The sequence below is a fragment of the Lissotriton vulgaris genome, chromosome 1_1 (assembly GCF_964263255.1).
Source record: "Lissotriton vulgaris chromosome 1_1, aLisVul1.2, whole genome shotgun sequence".
Lineage (NCBI taxonomy): Eukaryota > Metazoa > Chordata > Amphibia > Caudata > Salamandridae > Lissotriton > Lissotriton vulgaris.
Window position 1 is genome coordinate 1,689,544,221 of NC_141685.1, and position 25,083 is coordinate 1,689,569,303.

Genomic DNA, 25,083 nt, shown 5'->3' on the forward strand with positions numbered 1-25,083 from the left:
CATTTGTCCCTCTCCTTCATATTGCATTTGATTTGCTGGATTTGAGCTTCACTTGCGCTTCCAATGCTCGATTTTGTGACAATAATGACATGCTGTCACACATTTTTGATTTGCCACCCACTTGGCTACCACACCAACATTAGCACCTCTTCCTCTACCTTGTCCAGGTTGTGGCACGATTTGTTGTTGATTAATTCCTCTACCACTTCCACTTGCACGACCTATCGCTCCTCCAACTCCTTGCCCCCAATCTGGCCATTCAGTATTGCTCAGTTGTACTAACATCAACTTTTCCTTTGTCTTCTTTTGTGCTGCTTCTACCGGTTCACTGCAATATTTTGCATTTCGCAAAATTTCGTCAACCGTTTTATTCTGCCAACATATCAAGTGGTGCTGCATCATTAAACTAATATTGGTTCTCAATCCCAACACAAATTTAGACACAAATCGTATCATATCTTTTGGCTTGACAGTGTCCAATACACTATGTTGTTTAAATGCAACTAAAAGTCTCTCATAATAGTCATGTACTGATTCTTTAGGATCTTGAGTAGTACGATCAATTTTGAGCCAATCGACAGTCTGCGGGGCTACTTTGGACTGCAACCATGTAATCACTTGTTCATATTTCTTCATCACCTCCGCTGAAGCACCATTTATTAACGCATCTCTAGTTAGTTCTGCATTAGACCAATCAACAGCAACCCAAATCACCCGGAACCACTATATCAAACAAAGTATTCAAATCAATCCACAACACATTTGAGATCTTAACAAACCGATCAATCTGTTTATACCAATCGGCAGGTTTTTCCCTCAGCCGAGGACAATCATTTGTGAAAGCCGTCAAATCACCCCTACTCCATGGTACATGTACACACTTCAATCATACCACTTCATCCAATCCCCAAAGGTTATTGAATCCTTTTGACAGTTAGGATGAAAACTTCCAAATTGTAATATAGTATTCTTGGCAGTCGGTTTTCTATAAAGACTTACCTGCAAATTTAAATTTGTGCCATCTATGGTGATGTCTAAGAATTCGACCCTACAGGCACTCCAATTTGCTGGGAACCTCAGATTCTCATTACTGGCATTAAGCCAGAAAATGAACTCCTGTAAGATCTCCAATTCTCCTCTCCATATAAAAAAGATATCATCGATGAAGCGCCTCCATAGAAACACATTCTCGAAAAAAGGAGCCACTTCATTAAAAATATTCTTGAGTTCCCACTCCCCCATGTAGTCATTAGCCACACTGGGGGCACAAGATGCTCCCATCGATGTGCCTTTTATTTGTTTATATAGGGACCCATTAAAAGAAAAAAAGTTATTAAGAAGCACAACCTCCAAACATTGGAGTATAAACCCATCTGGCCTATTGTCAGGGAATCTTTACGACAGTGCTGCCACTAAGTGTAATGCTTAACATTGAGGAATGTTGATGTACAAAGCCTCAATGTCAAGCGTTACTAATATGTCCCTCCCTGAGTCAAAGGGGACGCCCTCCACTTTATTGATAATATCTCCAGTATCCCGTATGAATATTGTTTTAAATTTAATCTGTTCCGTTTTACAGTGCTGACATCTCTATGTATTTATAGGTCCCCTGGGATATGAAAGTCTTATATCTGGAAAGGTTCTGAGGAAGGTAGTCCTAACATCTTTAACCCACCGAAACACATGTCGACTTAGTGCTGAGTCTCATGCCCTGCATTGAGATTCTGTTGTTGGCAGAGACTCTCTCTTGTCACAGACAAACTCTACTGTGTACAGATATTGTATGAGTGTAGTTGGTATGAGATTGGATGAAGTGGTATGATTGAAGTGGGATTGTTTTTGTCTAATTTAATCCAGGGGTGTTTTGCTACATATGCTTGTTTTGTAATTTGATTTCATATTTGATTTGCTATGATTATGGTTTAAAAGAAATATATTTATGATTGCATACATTAAGGATTATTTATGTGGATGTTTTTACCAAACACTTGAAGAAATAATATGATAAAAAGAAAAAAAAATGTTTTTGATAAAAAGAAATGAAATGTTTTGATAAAATTAAAAATAATGATGAGATGATCCTTTTTGTCACTGGTGTATTTTAGAAGGGTATTAAAAAATACAAGAACTATGTCGGATGTAAAGGTATGATGGTCTATGAGGAAAACATATATATTGTTGTATGCATTCTTTTCCCCTCTTTTCCCTGACCTAGAATTATTGCAGAGGGGGTCCCCTTATTCTTGCTTTGGCATACCCTCCGTTCTGTACTTCTCTTAGAGGGAAATTTCCTGCAGCTTCTATCCCTCCACCTCGAGGCGTAGTATCTCCTACCACCTTCTTGGTACTTTTCTTTTTGGCCCATCTTTCTTCCCATTTATCCAATGCTCTCCATGGTTTCATTGCTATTATCAAATCTCTAATCTGCGCCGTTAATCCTGTGTGTCAAATCCACCTCATACCGTCTTGCTAGTTGTACCAATGCCTCATGAGCACGCTTTGCCTTTTTAGTAACATCCTTAGCTATGAAGAGCAATTCACTGGGATCATATGTATCAATCCTTTCCAATGGCTGATTCCCTTCTATCACTTCATCTATCTCAATTTTCAACCTGACCACATATAACAATGGTGCTTTAATTTCCATTTGTATCATTCTCTGACTCTGCTCACTTCTAAATTCTTCCCTGCCGCAACTTTGTGCCCTTCTTGGACTTACACCTTTTTCCATTCTCAATACTGGATGACTTTCTCTTTCACAACTTCGACTTCTCCAATGGTTACCCTCACACAACCCTTGTGGTGGAAACGTTACTCTAGGAGCTTCCTGTCTCATATCCCGCTCTTCTCTTGGTAGCATATACTCCCTTACTGGTTGAACCCACATTCTGATGTCTGATCTAGAATGTGCCAAAGCTCCTGTAAGTCTTCGTTCTGACCCACTGTCCATCATTGACGGATCGGCAGTAGCTGGTAACGGAGTGCTAGTTTCCACTGGCCCCTGAACCATACCTGTCCCACTTATTTATTTATTTATTTGTGTCTTTTGTAAAGCGCGCAGCTGCCCCAACGGGGCGTCCCGGCGCTGAAGAATCTGGAAGCAGTGGGCAGATACAAGATAGATTACAGATCAAAAAGATGAGTTTTAAGAGCCTTTCGGAATAGAGATTCAGATGGACAGTCTCGGAGGGACAGAGGAAGCTTATTCCATTGTTGAGAAGCGCAGACTTCAAAGGTTTTCAATCCTTTCCGAGTTCTCTTAAACCTAGGGGTGACTAGGAGAAACTGGGAGTTTGAGCACAATGACCTGGCATTATGATAAGGACGTAGGCAGGTTTTAAGATACACCGGGCCTTTGCCCTGTGAAGCCCTGTAGGCCAGTGTCATGGCTTTAAATTGACATCTTTTACTAACGGGCAGCCAGTGCAGTTTACGGAGATGTGGGGTAATGTGATGTCTGGGAGGAATACCCTCCACCAAACGTGCTGCCGCTTTTTGGACCGTATGAAGTCTGTTACACAGACCGGCCGTAATGCCTACATATAGTGCATTGGCGTAATCGAGATGGGACGTTATCAGGGCGTGAACCACTGTTTTTCGACAGTCAGTAGGCAAATAGGTGATGAGTCTTTTTATTGTTCTAATCTTTGCAAAACAAGAACCTGCTACCTTTTGCACCTGGACTTCAAAGGTGAGCTGATTATCCCAGCACACGCCAAGGTTCCGTACTGAGTTTTTGGGTACGGGGCTTGGCTCAAATCGTCCGGCCACCACAGATTAGATGATAATGGGGATGGTGTGTTAAAAAACAGAACCTCCGTTTTCTCGGCATTAAGCTTAAGGGAATTAGAGTCCATCCATCTTGATATGTTCCTAAGGCAGGTTTTCATAAGATCGAAGGCCTTGGCAGTGGGCTCTTTAAAGGTAAACAGGAGCTGGATATCATCTGCATAGGAAGTGGTTTTGGCTCCAGCCTGCGCAATCATTTCAGCTAGCGGGGTGAAGTAGACATTGAAAAGGAGCGGGCTTAAGGAGGAGCCCTGAGGAACTCCCCACTTAAGTGGTCTGGCAAGGGATGTGTAAGACGTCCCCCAGTCATAGTTTCCTCCCTTTCTCTGGTCTGCTGTGGTTGTCTTTAATTTGTCTTCTCATTAGTATTATAATTTGAAACCACAGGTCCAACTGTAATAGGTACTGTTAGAGAGTCTGGCAACTGTCTAGCACATGCCCTTCCATTGTGCTAAGTGTCCACAAATCCTGGCCCTCCAGAAACTCCTGGAATTCTGATTCCGACTGCCACTTTCCCTCGTAATCCTGCTGTCTGCTCTTCTGAACCTGTCTGGCCTATCCCTGATGCTACCCCAAACTGCTGCACCCTTTCTTGGTCTGACCTGGAATTTCTAGGTGGAGGACAATCTCTCTAGAAAGGTATTGTCTGTATCACTGTCTTCCTCTGTCCTTCGGATCCTCCTTTCAACAGCCTAAATGGATATAGGCGTTCTCCCTGTATGGTGTCTACTCTTCACCTCTTCAATTGTGCATCCCACCTAGCATCCTGATATGCCTTTGTTGCCCTTCTTATTCTTCGGTGTGTAGCCCCTCTTTTCTATGCCATTGCTGCTCTCATCCATGCAGCTAAAGCTAAATTGTGTTGGTCTAGGTGGAGGCTTCAAAGCATTCATCACTCCCCTGAGGTGGTACAGTACCTCCATCCGAAAGGACCCATAACGAGGTAAAGCAGATTCTCCCTATTTCTCTGTAATTTTGTGCTAATTTTGTAACCACACTATTGTGTGGAGTCCTACATTTGTTGCCATATAATGTGCTGGAGTATCCTCTGGTTTGGTTTCTTCTCCCCCCGAATTATAACTCCTGTGTCACCTCTACACATATCGCAACACTTTAAAACTCCTCATTGTAAAAGCGGCTTATTGCAACGCAGAATACAATGTTACCACTATGGACACACTTCAGCCAATCCCAGCGTGGTGTTACACCAACCGACCTATCCCAGCGCGGCTCTTTCTGAGGACACAACTCCCTCCTTGCGGCGGCTCACCCTCCTTTACAATTTCTCTTCGCACACTCTTGCTCACACATACATACACAAGTAACTGTATAACTAAAGTTATTAACGAAGAAGCTGCTTCCTACTACAACCACAATAACTAGCAGTCACATAAACGTCTTCTAAAAGATCGATAGAACTCTCTCACAAGAACATCCGCTGTGACCCCCCGACCTGCGTTGGTCACCCACTCGCTGTAGTCCACCTCCAGTACCTGAGGCTTTCCACCGCGACGTTACTCTTCATCCACACAAAGTTCCCTACAGTAAGTGGATCGCCAATAGCGCTTCATGACACCCACAATCAAATGCACAATTATGCACAATTACATCTACAACTATCCTGGGATCTTGGACTTCTCTTGAGTCCGCTCACCAAACTTCCTGATCTGCACGTGTCCAGACCAGTAAACCGATTAAAACACAATCACTCAACATGCATTCTCACTTCGCAAGACAACACACAAACAAAACATCCCTGCAATCGAACACATTACACAATTTCATACTCACTCCACCATTGCTTTCGACGCACCGTCAGCATCTGCCAAACTCCATCAATTGCAGCTCCTCCGCCCTCTTCTATGCCGAGTCCAGAGCCAGAATTTTCTCTGCTTCTACTCTAAATCCCTCAATTTCCCCTCACTTTAGAGGCAAACCATCCTCTGCTACCATTTGATTGAGCCAAAATTGGGCCTTGCCTTACTACCCAAGTTTGGCTAAGATGGTCTTTTATTTGCCTACTAAAAGTTGTCAAGGGGAAGAAACACATCAAGATTATACTTACAATGTAGTCATGCTGTAAAGACAACAGACTCCGGATTCTAAATATGGATTTTTATTATAAAGCCAAAAATAATTGTATATACACACACCGCAAAATCAGTACGTAAAGGTACAGGAAAATCAATACAGAGCCAAATCTACGCATATAATTGATTCTGCAAAAGAGGCACAAAACAATAAACTCCAAAATTAATACACAACCCAAGATGGAGGTGGAATCCAAATCCCTTTTCATTTGGAAAGAAACCATGAAATATCTTTCCCTACACAACTCTCATGAATGATGGTTCTGATGGGTTCCCCTATCTTAGTTCTCAAAGGTGTCAGCACGTATAGACTCACGTCAAATGAGTCAAAATAGCTTAAAGATATGGAGCTCGCTCTCAAGATGCTCCTTCTCCTCCGAAAATCTAAAAGTCTGATTTTCTGTCCCTGCGCACAAAACATAAAGGATAAATTCAGCCCCCCTCCCAAATGTATCACATGACAATTATTTAACTTTCAGCCTTCCGGTAACTTTCCAAAACTTCTTTAATTAAATCCTCTTCACTCCTTGCGACCTTGGAGTGTAGATAGGCCAGGCACAGATGATATCCTCCCTTCTTGCTTCTCAGACTCTTCAAAGGCATTCCAGTTTTCTCCTTCAACAAATATAATGAGGATAAATTCCTTCTACCTACAATGGGATGAGAGCATACTGTTCTGGCATTTTCAAAGATACATTCAATTATTTCTTCAGTAGCTGAAGAACCGAAACAGTAAACAGAATTTTACTTTGGGCCTAGATTGCAGACAACTTTAACACACACAATTACATTAATATGATTATAATGTCTTTCTGCACCGGTGTATGCAACATTAATGGTGTCTACGAATATATGACAATTCTATGTAAAACACACATTACATCTCTTGTCTAACATGTAAAATAAATGTCTTTAATAAGCATAATACATTGTGATACTGAAAACATATGCGGGTGCGTGCAAATCATGAGTATAATGCACCTCTATTCTTTAGAGTGTTGTTTGCGCTCTGTCAAATCTCCGAAACACCAGAATGTTGTGTTGGAACACGCACCGGAACACTGCAGCTTAGGCTGCGGACGAGGGTGGCCTCACACTGGGTACCTCAGTGCTGAATTGTCGCAACTGAAAGGAAGACAAGACGTGTACTGCAAGGTAAGTTTATTGATAGTTTAGCACTGAGCAACAGGCAACAACTGCCAATCTCGGAAAGCCACACTACACTACATGATCGCCCAGCTTTCCAGTCCTCCAAAAATGAGGATTGGAATGGCAGTAGACAAATCCCCAACACATGGCTGCAGGGGTCCAGAATTTATTGGCTTGCCGTGTTAGCCATGATGAGTATGCATTTAAGGAAAGCATCTTAAGATGTGTGATTACGATGTACGCTTGAGGTCAGACCTGTATAGTGGCCAATTTAGGAGTTTAGGCAAACTAAATAGTTTTTTAATTAGACATCCAGTTTTAGAAAATGGAAATTCTCATTGGGCATCACTTTTTCAGGGGACAGTTCATTTTTTACAGAGATTAATAAAACTAATAGGAAAATGACAGTGTCTGAAATCAACTTGGGTTTGGAAAACAAAATAGAGAGTTATGCTGGTGCGATCCACCACTTAACCAATTGTCAAGAAATTGGAAAGTTATTGGTCCAACTTGAAACAAATCCAAAAGTCCCAAGTGAGCAAAGAGATCATGATAAGAATCAGGGTCATCCTATTCAATAATAGGACATGTTTTTCTGCAAGGATTCCCTGCAGGAGTACATACCGGCCGTTTGGATCTCGTTTAGATTGGAAAGTGAACGGAACACTTTTGGTTATGAGAATGCATGTGCCCCCGGAACACGAACTGTAACAAGAGAAATAAAGGTTCGTTCCCCAGGTTTTCGCATATGAGAAGTCAGTAGTATGCCGCAAGTGAGTCTCTTGCAGGAAAGCGATCTTAACAGCATGTCTGTTCAGATTTGACAGTACCTGTTTCCCCTTTCTAGGATTATTAGTTCCACGCATATTCCAGGTAATAAAGGAGAGGTCGAGCATCCTATTAGTGTCACTGGGCAGCATAACAGAAGAGCAGGCAAAATGAGAAAGGACACATTGAAAATAAGAGTGTGAGTGTCTTGGGATGTGTCAGAGAAGAGAAACATAATTTAACCATTAAAGTGAAACAAAACTCAAACCATAGAACCCCAACCCCCACCCACACCAGATCATGAAGCATCCTGCAAATCCCAAAAGAGCGGACCAAAAAATAAAGCAAACCCAATAACTAGAATATGGTGCTTACCATGAGGGTGTGGCAAAAACACAGTGGGAGTCGGCCCTTTAAAGAAAATAATCATGCAGTAATGGAAGCAAATTGACCGCATTTATACAAGAACAGTATACGCAGCAGGTATAATATATACACAGGTGGTGGTAATGCTGAGGACATAGTGGAGATGTCACAGCAAAGTGAGGAGGGTAGAGCATTGCATAAAAGAGGCCCTTCTTCTGAAGAGTGTTCTTGACAACGCTAAATTTACGACCGGGATAGAGTGAAATGTTGGTGCCTGGGTATTGGAGTGGGCCCTTCTTGGGAGATGTAGGGCAGTATCCCTGTCATTGTAGTTGAGGAAATGTGCTATGAGAAAGCGCAATGGAGTACCCTCAGGGGAACAAGGGCCAAGGGGCGGGTGTGGGTGCTCTACAGCGAACAGAAGTTGGAACAGTCGAAGAGGTCAGTGAGGAGCTGCTCTACGTATGAATCAGGAATCCCCAAGGTGGTAGTTTCCGCAGTGCTCGAAATGCGGATGTTGTTTCTCCGGGACCTAGCTTCTAGGTCCTCATTCTTTAGTGCTACTTGTTTCAGGATCCGTTCCATCTTGTCATCATGAGAATATTCAATTTGTTGTGGATGAAGCTGCCTCCAAAAAGCTAGACAAATTTCCTAAGCCATTGCATCCTATCCTTGGATAGGGACACTGTTCATCCAAAGCAATCTGCTAATTTGTCTTTAACTGCATGCAAAACGAAAGTCCAATCTCCACCTCATAGTTAGTGGCTCATTTGCCAAGTATAAAAGCTTTTCAAGTGTAACATGAATGAAATTCTCCTAACCGATGTTGACTGTATACACTGTTGCTATAGTGAATGCCTCACCTTTCACATTCTATTCAACAGAAACCATATCCCTTCTTTGTCTTGGAAATATTTGTGTAGGGGGAATGCTAATAGGGCGTTTGAATACAATGCAATAATTTATACTTTAATGAATGTGCAGAAATTAAAGTGCAGGTAGGAGTAAAAGAAACACCTTAAAACAATGAAAATGTACACAGCTGTCACAATTGCATGTGCTCGGCCTCAAATTGCTCTTTTGTAAATGTAAAAGTTATTCATTTAGAAATGCTGCACGCAAACTTTTGTGAGAATGTGATCATATATCGGGAAGGCACAGCAAAAATGTGCACTCTTAACGCTCGCTAAAAGATGCTATTTCACAATAAGATCAACATTTTATAACATGAGTCGCATATTCGTAAAAATGTTGCTGTATTACCACAAGCTTATTGGTAGCATTGATCAGGATGTCGTTTTCTAATGGCAAACTGTGCAACCTAATATGAAAAATCAGCAAAAACCGTGACTGCTGACCCCTTAAACTAACTTGTATTTCCTTTTCAGGTCACGTCACTGTAAAATGTTTATATTTTTCCTAAAAGATGTTTCAACGTTCGTTAGGTTGAAGGATAGCCTGGTATAAGTATACTTGGGGAAGCTCAGATCTGAACATGTTCGATATTAGTTGCAAAAAATTTAGTTAACATTTTTGATAATTCATTGTCTTCCTAAAGATATGGGGCCATATGTAGGTAATCTACATTTACCGATTTTAAAATACCGAATTTTACTGATTCGGTATTTCAGAATCAGTAAATGGTATGTAGGAAACAATTCGGTAAATATGACCGAATCGGTACGATTCGGTATTTAAGAATCGGTATTTAGCGATTCGGTAATTCCCATTCATTCCTAAGGGCCTGGAGGCCCATAGGAATGAATGGGAAGCCATTCACTATTACAGATTCAGTAAATACCGAATCGGCAATACGGGGCACCTATTCAAGGCAGGCAGGGTGTCATATTGACACCCTGTTGCACCCCTGAATCGTGCATGTGTGCACATGTGGCCCACATACATGCCCTAAGGGCATGCATGTCTGCCACATGGCACTTTTAAAAAAGCACAAAATTGCTTTTTAAAGGTTTTCAATATTTACCACCAATCTTGTAGTTGGTGGTAAATAACGAATCGTGAATGCAAGAAGGCCCTCAATTGAGTGCCTCCTACATAGCTTTTTGGAATCGGTATTTTACCGATTCCTTGAGGAATCGGTAATTAACGAATCCTTAAACCTGCCTCCTACATCTCAAACCCTAAATACCGGTCGGTAACGGCCAAAATTTGGTAATTTCGGCCGTTACAACCGGTATTGGGCTACCTACATCTGGCCCTTGGTGAGGAGTAATCCGGTTCCCAAGAAAACCTCAGATGGTGATTCCTTAGAAGATGTCAGCAGATGCAACATTTGCCGATTCTAACAAAATGTATTATTTATAAAAGTGCGTATTACTAGATTAGTTCGGACTTCTTCTCGGGACTTCTCGAGACTGACTTCTCAGACTTCTGCTTTTTATTTCCTTTGCCAACCTCATGCTAGCTCGCATACACAGACTTTGGTCCGCAGAGCTTTGATTGAGAATTTTTTCCATTTGCCCCAGACCTTTTAATATATTATGCTGAGACTCTACTGAATTTCTTGTACTTCTATTTATGGGATGTTCTCAGTTTCTCATTAATTGAACTGAATTTATCAAAGCTTTATGCGTGCCCTCACTCTCTGGATATAGAGCTCTTAATGAATTTCTCACTAACTCCTTTATCTAAAATTCTTAGAATCGTTTTTTCCCTTTACATGGAACGTGCTTATTAATGGTTTATGTATTGTATTGATTAACCTAAATTGAAATATATTGATGGAACTCGACTAAACAAAGATAAGTTACTAACCCCTCACTGAATCTAGACCTTTTAGAAAATGGACTAATCTTGACCCTACAAAATTTAATGCTTATCTTGAGAATACTATACCATGTACTGAAGTTAACAACATCGAAGCAGACTCCCTAGTTAACTCCTGGCTAACTGAAGCTGTTAATGTATGTCTACCCCTGCAAAAGAAAAAGCATAACCAACATCACCCCCCGCGCCCTGGTTCACAGATGCATTGAAAAAAGAAAAAACTCTATGTAAAAATCTTGAGCGCAAGTGGCGCACACACTATGACACAGGCTCTAAACAAAGATGCAAGACTACCTTAAATAATTACCATGCACTCTGCAGAACTGCAAAGAGAGACTACGTTAATTTCACAATACTCGAGGCACAAAATCACCCCAAGGTTCATTTCAAGGCTGTACAGGAATTATCGGGAGCAGTTTGCCAGCCCAAAGCGCCCTGCCTAGACGCTCCACAATGCAATTCCCTAGCTGAATTTTTTATTTCCAAAATTGACTCCATTTATGTTAATTTTGACAAATCGATCCCTCCTTCCCTTTCCCCAAAACTACCTAATCCGGCCACCCTATATGCCCCAAAAGCGTCTGTGGACAAGCTCACCACTCCTCTGCAGTTGAGTAGCTCCACCAACAGGTCGGTTTCTATGATCTTTCCTGAATCTAAACACTCAGAGGAAATTCATACTCCACCTGCCCATCAAATCAGTACTTGGAACCTTCTCAACAGAGCCTCACTCACCAACATCATCAACAATATTAAATCTGGCTCTCCACTGGACCCACTTCCCCCTCAAATATTAAAAACTTTGGACACCCCCTCTCTTAATATTATTCTGGATCTACTTAATTCCTCCGTCAGAGAAGCCAAGGTCCCCTCTGCGTGGAAACATGCTATGGTCAAGCCACTATTAAAAAAGGCTAATGCTGACACCAAAAACCTATCTAATTTCCGTCCCATTTCTCTCCTCCCTGTCTTCTCAAAAATATTAGAAAAGCATATTATCACACAACTCACTCAGCATGTTGAATCCAATAAGATCCTTCATCCATCCCAGTCTGGTTTCAGATCCGGTTTCTCAACAGAATCCACCCTGTTGGGGGTCTCAGAAACTATTCGTTGCCGAGTGGATGAGGGGGAGACCGTAGCACTCATTCTACTCGATTTGAGTGCCGCTTTTGATACGGTCTCCCACCCCATCCTCATAAATACCCTCAGATCATCTGGCATCACCGGCTCAGCCCTCACCTGGCTCATTATCTTTCTTTCAGACCCCACTTTCCAAGTCTTTTCCCCTTCCTCTGCCTCTCAAATCTATAAATCAGCGCATAGTGTCCCCCCGGGCTCCATCCTAAGCCCACTGCTTTCCAATCTGTACGTCAGCTCTCTGGCCTACATTGCAGAACAGGCAGGGTTAACCATCTACTCATACGCTGATGATACACAGATCATCTACTCTCTTTCAACCGGTTCCCATTCCACCCCTTCTTCCCTCTGTATCGGTCTTAATAACATCGCCAAGTGGATGCACGAAAACAAACTTAAGCTGAATGGTGGGACAACAGAGCTTCTCTTATTTGTCAAGAACACTACCCTGTGGGGCCCCCAACATTGGCCCTCACAGATGGGTAAGCTCCCCGTACCATCTAAAACAGCTCCTAATTTGGGCATCACTTTCGATGATCAGCTTTCCATGAAACATCATGTGGTAAAAATCTCCTCCACCTGTATTACCATCATCAAGTGGCTTCGTAAGATCATCGGGATGCTCCCCCAAGAGACCCAGAAAACCGTAGTCCAGGCCTTAATCACCTCTAGACTGGACTACGGCAATATTCTTCTCCTGGGGGCGTGCAAAGAGGTAACCCGTAAATTACAGACAGTCCAAATATGGCGGCTCGACTGCTCTGTAAATTACCTAACACATCTCCCACTTCCAACTCACTTCGCAAACTTCACTGGTTACGTATTGAAAACCGCACGAAATTTAAGGCCCTCTGCTATATGCACAGGATAAACACAGGCCAGGCCCCACCATGCCTCAATACCTTAGTGCATCGATACAGCCCTGCCCGTACCCTTCGATCCTCTAATCAGCATAGGTTCCAAGTTCCTAGAGTCAAGAGAGCCAGGATGGGCGGTCGCTCCTTCTCCGTCCTAGCCCCATCCCTCTGGAACTCTCTTCCTTTATCTCTTCGCACGGAACCCTGCTATCTTAAATTTCGTAAAGAAGTCAAAACCTGGTTATTCAACCAATAATGTCACCTTAGCTATCCATCCGTCTTCCCCTCACTTTGATCTCTAGCGCCGGGAAACCTCCGGGTAGCTGCGCGCATTATAAGCTTAAATATAATAAAAGATTTGAAATTAATAAAACTTCTAAAGCTTCCTAAAACTCTCCTCATTGACTTATATGAAATATTGACTAGTGAGGATAAAATTGTTGCAGTGATTAATGACTTGATTTCTCTTCTCGCTTCAACTGCCATGGTCCCTCGGCCTAACTGAGCAAGGGATAGCCTTGATTGATTTTGCAAACCATTTTATTTAATTTAACCTGACTCTTGCTACATAAATCCAAATGCTATGCTATGAGTTTACCTATCCGAATTATTTAGATTTTGCTGAGACAATGCCTTAGAAAGGAACACGCTTTGATCTGCGATGCAATTAACTCTAACAAGCAGATGTGTCTCTTGTGAAAGACAGATGCCTCCATTAATTTCTTTTAAGGCACGGAGCAACATAAATCACTTAGCGGTTGTGTTCAATCTGCAAATGATAAAGATCACAATGCTTATGTCCGTCGGCATAGGGAGCATTCTGATGGCGATTTACTTCCCCCACCAAAAAAACCAAAACTTTATTTAGCGTTTTCATCAATACAAAGAACATGCATGAATACACGTGCAGCAGTCCATAGTCATAGGCTGTCTCATCATTCAAAAATCAGCGTCTCAAGCATTGTAGTAATATGTTCTGAGAAACATCAGGTACGAAGACCAATGGCATTAATAATCACTTGTAACATTAGGGTCTGTAAACCGACCTCACTCATAAGTGTAAACAAAAAGAAAATGTACCCCTAACAATTACACCTTCTACATACCGCCTCTCAGTGTTGCATACATACATTTTGCATATATAAAAAATAATCAAACCAAATGGTTGGACAGGTTCACCCCACTCCTGCCGGACAATTCCCTGTTCTAGCTGGGACTTGGTTTCTTGTCTAAGAGTTTCGACATACTTCTTGTAGGGTCCCCAGATATCTTTGGGGCGGGTCGTACTGGCCATCATACTTGCATAGAGATCACTATTTACAGTGCAATAGGCGATACACCACATCCAACCCTGGACATTTGGGGCAGTTTTCTGACCCCAGTGCAGAGCCACCTCTCGCTTAGCTAACAGAAGACCCAATAAAGCAAACCTACGGATTTTTTAGGGGAAGCTTATCGTGTAACCTAACAGGGCAACCTCTGGAATCGGGGTCAATGGTATGTTTAACATCTGCCCAAGCGTGTGGTTTACTTGCTCCCAATAGTCATGTAGGTTCGGGCATGTCCAAGTGAGATGCGCTAAGTCCGCATGCTGTGCGGTATATTTGCAACAGTTGTGTGTCTTAGATGGGTCTATTTTGTGTGCTAGTGCCGGAGTAAAATAGATGTGATGTAAAAATTTGAAATGTAGGAGTTTGTGTCTGCTGTTAAGGGAAACGTCTTGCGTGACTGAGCAGCAGTGAGCCCATTGCTCATCGGTGATTGTGATTCCCAGGTCTTGCTCCCATGCACTGCAAGTTTTGCTGTCCTGTACAGGTTTCAGTGAGGCCCATGCTTTGTAAAGTTATGATATCAGGTGCATACTATCTGCTTTTTCCAGGAGCAGTGTTAGAGGCGGAAACGAGGCTGGCTCCAGTAGGAATGTCGGGGAAAATGGAAGGCAATGCGGAGTGGATGCGGCAGAGTACAAATTTGTCCATGAAGTCTACTGCGTTAAAGCGTGCATGTTCCCAGATCGGGAGAAGATGTAGCCATCAGGGTACAAGTCTCCCAGTTTAGTCAGGCCAAACGTTGTCAGAATGTGCTGCACCAGTCGCTCAGACGTAATGGGAATCAAACAAGGATTAATGACAGGTAGGGCAGAGGAGTATAGCTTCTCCGTTCCAGTGATCCGGCACAATCTATGCCGTGCCCAGCTCATGGAGGAAAAAGTATGAATATCAAGTGAGTCTCTGGGAAAACCCATGGGTAATACAGCCGAGAGGTGCCCAGGCAGCACCAGGTCCACCTCAGGCCTCAAATAGGGGATCCGGGCATTATGCCCAGTGCGGAGAAACTGCCAAATCTGATGATTTCTATCTCTAATCAATTTATCCTTGGGGTGCCTAACATACAATATTGTGTCATCTGCATATAACAAAACCAAAAGGGGGCCGGTGTTAAATTGTAATCCCCTGTGTAGATGTTTTTCTTGGAAATGACGTACAAGGGGGTCCATGGCCAAAATGAACAATGGAGGGGACAATGGACAACCGTGCCTGGTTTCTCACGTTAGATGAAAGGGACTGGAAAGTGTGCCATTTAAACGCAGCCTGGCAGTCGGTTTATTATATAAAAGGGCTTTTATGGCAATAAAGCCCATGGGCATGCGGCGCATTATAGAGAGGAAAAAGGACCATTCCAGGGAATCAAAGGCCTTTTCTGTGTCCAACAGAATGGCGGCAGCTTGGGTGGCTGGGCTAATCCTATGAATGACCGAGAACAGCGTGTGGAGATTCAGAGAGGTGGAGCGGTGGGGCACCCGGACTGAGCTGGGAGATTATAAATTGCATTAGTTGGGAAAGTCTATTGGAGATGACCTTTGCTAGTATTTTATAATCTAAATTTAGAAGGGATAACGGACGATAAGAGTCACATTGCGTAGGGTACATGCCTGGTTTGGGGAGAAGAATTATGACAGCCTCGTGTAGAGTAGGGGTGGAGAATCTACCTTTCTAGGGCCGCTGCATAGAATTCAATAAGTTTAGTAGCTAAAATATCTTTATATGTTTTGTAGAACTCTCCCGTGAATCCATCTAACCCAGGAGCTGAGGAGCCCCAAATGGTGTCTTTGGCAAGAAGCACATCTGCAACAGAAATGGTTTCAGCTAAAAAGTCCTGCATATATTTTTCAAGATACACTAACCCAACTTCATCTAGGTAGCCCTCCTTTGTTTCTTTATCCTCTCCAAGAGTAGATGAGTATAGTTTGAAGAAGAACCCCAGAAAGCTTCTCTGAATGCCTTTTGTGGTGGTGTAAGTATGTGCATCGGAGGCCCTTAGTTCAGTAATGTATGTTTTGTGGTAAGGTGGTCACAGTAATTGAGTAAGGGCTTTACCAGGTCTCTTCCCCTCTCCGTACCATCTAGCAGTCTGGTACTTTCCCAGGAATAAAATTTCTCTGTCTGCTGTGTCCCTGTAATCCTCTAATAGCACCAATCATCTCTGTTCATATGTAGGTGTTGTTTGTTGTGCAGTGACCTCATCCAGCATTTTGAGGTCTCGCTCAAGTCTCGACAGTGTGTTACATAGATCTTTCAGGACGCCGGCGTCTTTCACAATGCATGTGCTTCATAGGACCTCTTTGAAGCCCTCCCATAGAACCGCTATGAGTCCATCGAAACCGGCTACGAAACCGCCATTGGCGCTCAAAGCCCTCCGGGTGGGGGATCTGCAACTGCAATTTAACCGGGGAATGGTCTGAATAGGTCCTAGGAAGAGTCTCCACCAGTGAGCACCAGCCATATATATCGGGCGAGAGCAGCCAAAAGTCGATTCTCGTCCATGTGTTGTATTGTCCTGAATAGTGTGTGTATTCTGTCGTGTTTGGGTTTCGTTTCCATCACACGTCTAACAGGGAGAACCGATCGCAGAGCTCCTTGAGTGCACGACGAGCTTGGGGTTTAGTGTCCTGTTATGTTATGTTATGTTATGTTATGTTATGTTAAAATGGGATTTCTATAGCGCTCAGCTACTCCGAGGAGTGTCCCGGCACTTCAAACCCAATGCGGAAACAGGAACAGGTGAACAAATGGCAAGTACTACTGAACAAACAGCCAGGACTTCAAATCCTTTCTGAAAGCTAGTAAGTTGACATTCCTTCTCAAGGAAACTGGCAGAGCATTCCAAAGTTGAGGCGCCAAACGTTGGAAAGAGCGACCTCCAATGCGTGTTTGTCTAATGCCCGGGACAGACGCCAAGGCCAGCAAAGCTGACCTCAGCGATCTGGATGGCTGGTAGAAAGCTAGCCGTTTACTGATGTATTTGGCCCCGGAGTCATGGAGCGCTTTGAAAGCAAGCGTAAGCGCCTTGAAAACAATCCGTTTTCGGATTGGGAGCCAGTGAAGAGTTTTCAGAAGATCAGTAGCACTGGCTCTCCGATGGAGGCCAAAAATGGCTCGTGCAGCCGAATTTTGCACTATATGCAAGCGTGAAAGGAGATATTCCGGCAAGCCGAGATAAAGCACATTCGCATAATCCAGGCGAGAGCCTATTAAAGCCTGCACAGTAATTTTCCTGTGATCAAGAGAAAGAATAGGAAGAAATTTCCTAAGCATTTTGAGAAGGCCAAAACATTTCCCTACTAGACCAAGAATCTGGGGCTTCAAGGTGAGGTCGTTGTCAATCTGCACACCAAGATTCTTGGCCATGGATGAGGCAGCTGAAGGAGGGAACATGGCTGAAGGCCACCAAAACTGCCACCTAGGGTCAGATGGACAACCAAAAAAGAGCACCTCAGATTTATCAGAGTTGCACTTGAGGCTGTTGAGCTGGAACCAATCAAACACAGCCCCAAGACAGCTTCTGATAATCCCACCATCAAAGTTAGAGCCCTTCTTGCAGGTAAAAAGAAGCTGGGTGTCGTCCGCATATGAAACGATCTGGGCACCATACGACTCCGCCAGTGGCGCCAAGGGGGCCATATAGATGTTGAAAAGAGTAGGGCTCAAAATTGGGCCCTGAGGAACTCCTACCTCCAAAGAAGGCACCTCGGCAGAGAACGGAGGGGCCCAGACCGTTTGGTGGCGGTCCGTTAGAAAGGACTCAAATCAGCTAAACACCGCTCCCCGTAGCCCAATATCCCTGAGCCTGAAAAGGAGACCGCCATGGGGAACGGTGTCGAAGGCCGCCGATAGATCCAACATCTCCAGCATCGCCTTACCCCCCAAGTCAAGAACCTCCTTAATAGCCTCTGTTACTTCTAACAGCGCGGTCTCCCTGCTCATATTAGCACGAAAGCCCGACTGAGTGTCATGTAAGATGTTATTACTTTCAAGGAAGTTGGAGAGGGAAGAGTGGACCTGCTTCTCCACCACCTTGGCAAACGCTGGGAGGAGAGAAATGGGCCTGTAATTGGCATGTACCAGTGGGTCCAAATTTGGCTTTTTCAGAAGCGGCAGAATAAGAGCCTGCTTCCAGGCCCAAGGAACCACTCCCGTGCTGAGTGAGAGGTTAAGCACAGGGTTGATTAGGGAGTTAATTACTGGGGCCATTTTTCCAAGGAATTTGGCTGGACAAGGATCCAATGGAGAGCCGCAGAAGTACTGTCCGCGACAGGGTCAGGCAGTAAGTTAGAGTTACCGCCAACTATCAAAGTCTATGGATCAAGCTTGTCGAGCTGTGAGGACAGGGCATGGAAAATTCTTAGGTGTCTACATTGGGGGTATATATGCACAATATTGTAAATTTCCTACCAAACAGGGTCCCAGATACTGTCAAATATCATCCCTCGCAGTCTTGTTGAAAGGAGCTTAAACAGAATGGAACTACACTGCGCATTAAAATGGCTGTCCCCCTGTTGTAGTTTCTATAATTTGCAAAATATCTATTTGCTCCCCAGCTAGACCCAAAGTGCTCCTTTGCAGTCTTGGGGAGGTGTGTTTCTTCTAAAAAAGCAACATCTACCTTATGTCTGATTAAATAGTGAATGACCTGTCTTCATTTCAGAGTGTTATTCAAGCCCCTCACATTCTATGAGAGTAGAGTGAGGTTCGATGGACCCTCTACATTACCGAACTTGGTCATCTAGCTGGTGTACGGTTCCGAAAGTAAAAAGACAGTTGACGACGAACAGCAGTGATCGATCTGGAATGCTATAACCGTATGAAAAAGGACTGACTTATAAATGAAATTACCCACTTACCACCCACCACCCCCAGCCGAACCCCAACCGAGGAAGGGCCATGCCCAAAATGAAAATGAACGTGTACCACATTTCTTTACACAGAGATGACTTTCCCAATAAACAGTACCCCAAAGTGAACCAAACCATACACAAAGGATACACCATGGAGGGCATCAATGCCCCAGGTAGTCTCCAGCTAACTGTAATAGCTATACAAAATTATGCAACGTGTTCCTGCAGAGTGAAACAAAAGTATTTGTAATATATAACAGTCTGATCATCCCGTGCCAGCACTTGAAAACAGTTTCACACTTGCATCTGAGCCGCTGTGTGGGGGGGAGACCTTAACCCAGCTAACTTTCCCCACCTTCATACCTGGTCGTGCACTAATACGTGTCTGGGGTGTACCACCTGTGGGCAACCCGTCCTCTCACCCGTAACACTAAATTCTCTTCAGTGATGTAACAAAACCTTAGAGGGTCCACCTGCAAATTATGAAAAAGTGGCTTCCATACAACCACTTTACCATGTGCCATGTTCAAGTACCTCACCTCTCAACCCCCCCTGTCTATGACGTAGTCAGGAGTTTCAGTGATACAATTAGCTTCAAGGAGATCAGCACAGAAAAAAGAATGGGGTCATTACTGGGGAATTCACTCGGGTGGAGATGAGCTGTTATGCGAATGTAGGCGGGTGGAGGGTGAACCGACTGGAGCTGGCTTGAGAAGGAATTGGGTGGGAAATATCCCTGTTGAACGGGGTTAGCTGAATGGGGCAATCATAGTTGTCTATTATGTGGCAGAGCACCAACAACGTTTGTAATTTGGATTGAACACAGGCACTTGTAAGTGACCTTTTGTACCTTTCACTGTTATCTTACAGATGCCAATATTATGTTTAATAAAAAGAAACTGAGAAAAATGATTTTAGAGAATTACTTTTTGAGGAATGTGTAGATTTAAGTTAAATCAATTCAGCATAAAGTGAAGTCTAAACTGCCATGCTCACTACCTTCAGTCCTGGATTTTAAAAGCTTGGTTTCTTGACTTTCATGTGCAGTTTCAACAAACTTTATGTTGTTTTTTAAATAATAGTCCACATGCTATAGACTAGTGCACCTAATGTCCAACTGGTAGGAATGTTTTCTGACTGAAGTAACATTTCAGCTAATAGCAAAACGGACTTGGAGACCCTAGTCAAAACTCTAGCTCACTATTTCACTAAATATGTGATCTTGAGGTATTCAATGCTTTTTCCTGCACCTAACTGGGTGTGCCTGGAGTTGATTCAATTTGCAATTGAGGCATAAATACCTTTACTTGTTCCAATGAGTGGGTGGGTTAGACTTTTCAGGAGGTGTGAGTCAGAACCCTTACTAAATGGTGCTCTTTACAATTTCCAAACCAAATTAGCTAGACATGTATAATATTTTACTTACTATTGTGCAGGGTAACTCATTGAATACACCAATGCTAAAGGTGCTACAGTATAGGAAGTGCTTGAAAATATTTGGCCACCATTTATTCTTAAAGAATGAAAAATACATTTGAAAAAAACCCTTACCTGGATCAGGCCGGCCGTCACCTCTCTTCCATCCTCTCCATCCTCCTCCTGGCTTCTGTGAATGCAAGAAGCACCCATGCTCCCTAAGCCAATCACAACGCTGCAATGCAGCATTGTGATTGGTCGGAGCGCAGTGGTTGGACACTCAGAAGAGGAGTGGGAGCCACCAGGCTGCAAGGCAGTGTGGGTGGAGAACATGAATAGTGCCAGTGACATTTTGGCTGGCCCGAGACGGCCGGCCAAAATGCCATGCACACTTAGGAAGTGCCTACTGCTCCCAGTTTCCTTCTCACTTTGACCTTTCACTCCACCTCCATTCTCTGGTTTCCACTCATTCTCATCTCATATGCTCTCAACTTTGTGCTAACAGTTCTCCCTAGCACCTTCATTTCTATCATTTACCACTAATTATATCTCTAATTTCCAAATGTTTTCCTCTTATCATCTCACCACAATTACTAAGGGGCCTATTACGATGGCGGGCCAACGTAACGGAATGCGGGACCGTCCACAAGGGGTGCGACGGTCCCGCACCTGACATAGGATGCCACCACCACTGTGGCGTGGCGAACTCTATTCCCAGCATTGTGGTGGGTGGTGCTCACAGCACCGCCCTGCCACAATGCTGGGAATGCATGTTGAGCATTTGCATACACAATGTGACATGCACTGCGTGGTGCCTGCCATCTTGTACCATAGGTACCCCCCATGTGCACCCCCACCCACCCAACATCCTGGGGGCCCACTACGTGCCATCAAAGGCAAAGACCACATGCCTTTCCATGGCAGCAACGCCGTAATGGAAAGGATGATCTCCGCAGTTGTCGTAATATGAATAGCAGTGTCTTGCACGAGTCGACCGGCGGAACAGCGGCTGGCGGTCTTTCTGTCCGCCGCGGACTCCCCAGCCATCATAATATGGCAGGGGGTATTTGCTGTGTGGATGGCAGGCGGATCGCCCCCACCGGGCCGGCGGTGACTACCACCGGCCCTGCAATCCGCCCGCCATCCTGATGGGCCCCTTAATGTTTCTGTTGCCTCTATCTTTTTACCTCTGTAATAGTGTCTCTTTCATATCCCCTGGACCTGCCTGCTCGACACGGTCGACCAAGATGGTATAGTCGACCGTGTCGAACGCAGCAGATAAGTCCAGTAGCACCAGAGCCTGATGGATCCCTTCATCCGCATTCCGCCTCAAAGTATTCTGCACCGAAAGAATAACCGCCTCAGTAGAATGGCATGGGCGGAAGCCAGCCTGGTTAGGTGCAAGATACTCAGATTCTTCCAAAAATTTGGAGATACTGTTACAAACATGAGCCTCCAAAAGTTTGGCACAGTAAGGCAGCAAGGATATGGGCCTGTAATTTTGCGGATCTAGCGGATTGGCTCCTGCTTTTTTTAACAGGGGAATAAGAAGGGCTTTTTTAAATTTGTCTGGGACTTTACCCTGAGAGAGCGTTCCATTCAGTACAGAGAGTATACCCGCAGGAATACTGGTGCCCACTTCTTTCAGAATGTAAGGGGGGCATATGTCATCAGGGGAACCTGATTTAACTTTGGCAAGGAGTTTGGGTAAAATAGTGCTATCAACAGGGGGAAGAAGTTCCATGGTCGCGGTATTGTAAAAGGTGTCAGCCAGAAGGAGGGGGGACTGAGTGGTGGGGATGCTTTGTTTGATTTTACAGATTTTATCCGAGAAAAATGAGTTTAATGAATTACAAAGCTCCTGAGTGGGGACCACCGAGAGGGAGGTTCTATCACTGGCGCTCAAATTCTCCACGATATTAAACAGTTCTTTAGATTTGTTATGGGCATTAAGGATTTTTTTAGAGAAATAATCAGTTTTATGTTTCTGAATAAGTTTTTGGTAATCCTTTCGGGCCTTACAATAGTTAGCTCTATCTAATTCTGAGTACGCTATTCGCCACTTGCGCTCCATTTGACGGACTTCAAGTTTAAGATTTTTCAATAGAGGTGTAAACCACCTATTAGCGTCGTTGGGGCGAGAGCGGGGGAAGTTGTTACAGGGAGCGTGAGCATCAGCTGCCTGAAGTAGCCAGCTAGAGAAGGCTTCTTCCATTTCTTCAATGTCCTGATCTAACGGAGGGAGGGAAGATGTTAAGGTGTCAATAAGAGCAGGGATGTCAACATTCTTCCAAATTCTGGTTTTACCTCCTATCTGAGGCGGAGGCTTCTTACTACTTTCGATGGACATGGAAAAGTTGATCAAGAAATGATCTGACCAGATACAGGGCGTGATGGAATTGATAGCCAAGAGGACGTTCTGGGACCAGATTTGGTCAAGGCTATGCCCTTTTACATGGGTTGGAAGATGTATCTGTTGGGTGAGGTTCATGTCTAAAAGATTCTCTTTTAACGCAGCTGCCTGAGTGTCTAATTCGGCAGAGTCCAACCAGAGGTTGAGGTCACCCAGCAGCACAATTTTTTTATGAGAAATTATTAGAGGGGCAAGCTGTTCTGCTATGGATGCTGCAAAGGCAGGCATATTTTGAGGAGGGCGGTATATAAGGATCATGAGCAGTGTTCCGCTATTATTATCCATTTTAAAAATCAAATTGTCTGATCCAGTGAGATCAAGGGACGGTAGAAGAGATACTTTATGGGAGTTGTGAATAATCGCAGCGACCCCCCCGCCCCTTTTATCAGCAGGTCTGTCAACATGTAAAATATAGTAGTCGGAAGGAACTGCTGCTAAAATGTCAGGCAGGGAGTCTGAGTTAAGCCAAGTCTCTGTGAGAAATAAGATATCTGGTTGCTTGGTTTGGAGCAGAAGAAAAATGTCCATGTGGTGTTTGACCATGGACCTAGTGTTAAGATAAAAACATTTGAGAGTAGTATTTAAGTCAGGAGAGGGTGGGGAAGAAAAGAGAGGGCTTTGCCTGGAGGTTTTATCGATAGTAAACTCTGACTTCAGAATACCATAAGTGGCAGCACGCTTTAAGGCATGAGCAGGAGGGGCGGGAACCGCGATATTAGAGGGTCTTAGTAGCAATAACTCGGAGGAAGAGTATTTGTAAGTTTGACCAGGGATTATGGCCCCGGGCCCCGGTCTGTCGCGGACGGGCGCAGACGGGCTTGACTTATGCGCGACTTCGGCGCGCATTCGTCGCGCCCGCTGCGCTCGTCCGCTGCGCTCCGGTATGCACATTGGTTTTAAAGCCTGCCTCCCGGGAGAACTAGACCGCTAGGTCCGGTCCAGCCCTACCCAAGATGGCGGCTCGCCTCACCCTCCACACAAACGGCACCAGCCGCGATGGAACAGGGCGGGCTGCAGAAATTCTGTCAATACAGTTGGTAGGTAAGGAGTACGGTTTTTAGCAATTTAAAAGCAACATAAAAAGTTTCTGAAGCGCTGGCGCCGTAATCGCGCCAGAGCTGCAACAATGTCTACCAGTGACTGCGCTTTACCACAGATTAATCACAGTGTTCCAAGAGGGCCAGGTTGCTGCCACCAACCAAGCGTTCTCGGCAAGCTCTGAATCAGGAAGCGTTTTAAAGCCTGCCTCCCGGGAGAACTAGACCGCTAGGTCCGGTCCAGCCCTACCCAAGATGGCGGCTCGCCTCACCCTCCACACAAACGGCACCAGCCGCGATGGAACAGGGCGGGCTGCAGAAATTCTGTCAATACAGTTGGTAGGTAAGGAGTACGGTTTTTAGCAATTTAAAAGCAACATAAAAAGTTTCTGAAGCGCTGGCGCCGTAATCGCGCCAGAGCTGCAACAATGTCTACCAGTGACTGCGCTTTACCACAGATTAATCACAGTGTTCCAAGAGGGCCAGGTTGCTGCCACCAACCAAGCGTTCTCGGCAAGCTCTGAATCAGGAAGCGTTTTAAAGCCTGCCTCCCGGGAGAACTAGACCACTAGGTCCGGTCCAGCCCTACCCAAGATGGCGGCTCGCCTCACCCTCCACACAAACGGCACCAGCCGCGATGGAACAGGGCGGGCTGCAGAAATTCTGTCAATACAGTTGGTAGGTAAGGAGTACGGTTTTTAGCAATTTAAAAGCAACATAAAAAGTTTCTGAAGCGCTGGCGCTGTAATCGCGCCAGAGCTGCAACAATGTCTACCAGTGACTGCGCTTTACCACAGATTAATCACAGTGTTCCAAGAGGGCCAGGTTGCTGCCACCAACCAAGCGTTCTCGTGGGTAGGAGTTCAAGATTCTTGTGTGCAAATTGACACAAATCAGTGCAAAGCCTTGGAAGGATATTTACTTTATTACACAAAAGGTACATTGCACAGAATAGTTGCCATTTTGTCTGCTCCAAAAGCTCTTTGCAATGCTTTGCGCCACTTTGTGTCAAGGTGGTGTTCCATGGCTGGAGCTTGGGCAGATCAGTGCAAGCACCCATCGTTTTGATGCAAAGCCCAACTTATAATTATAGCTT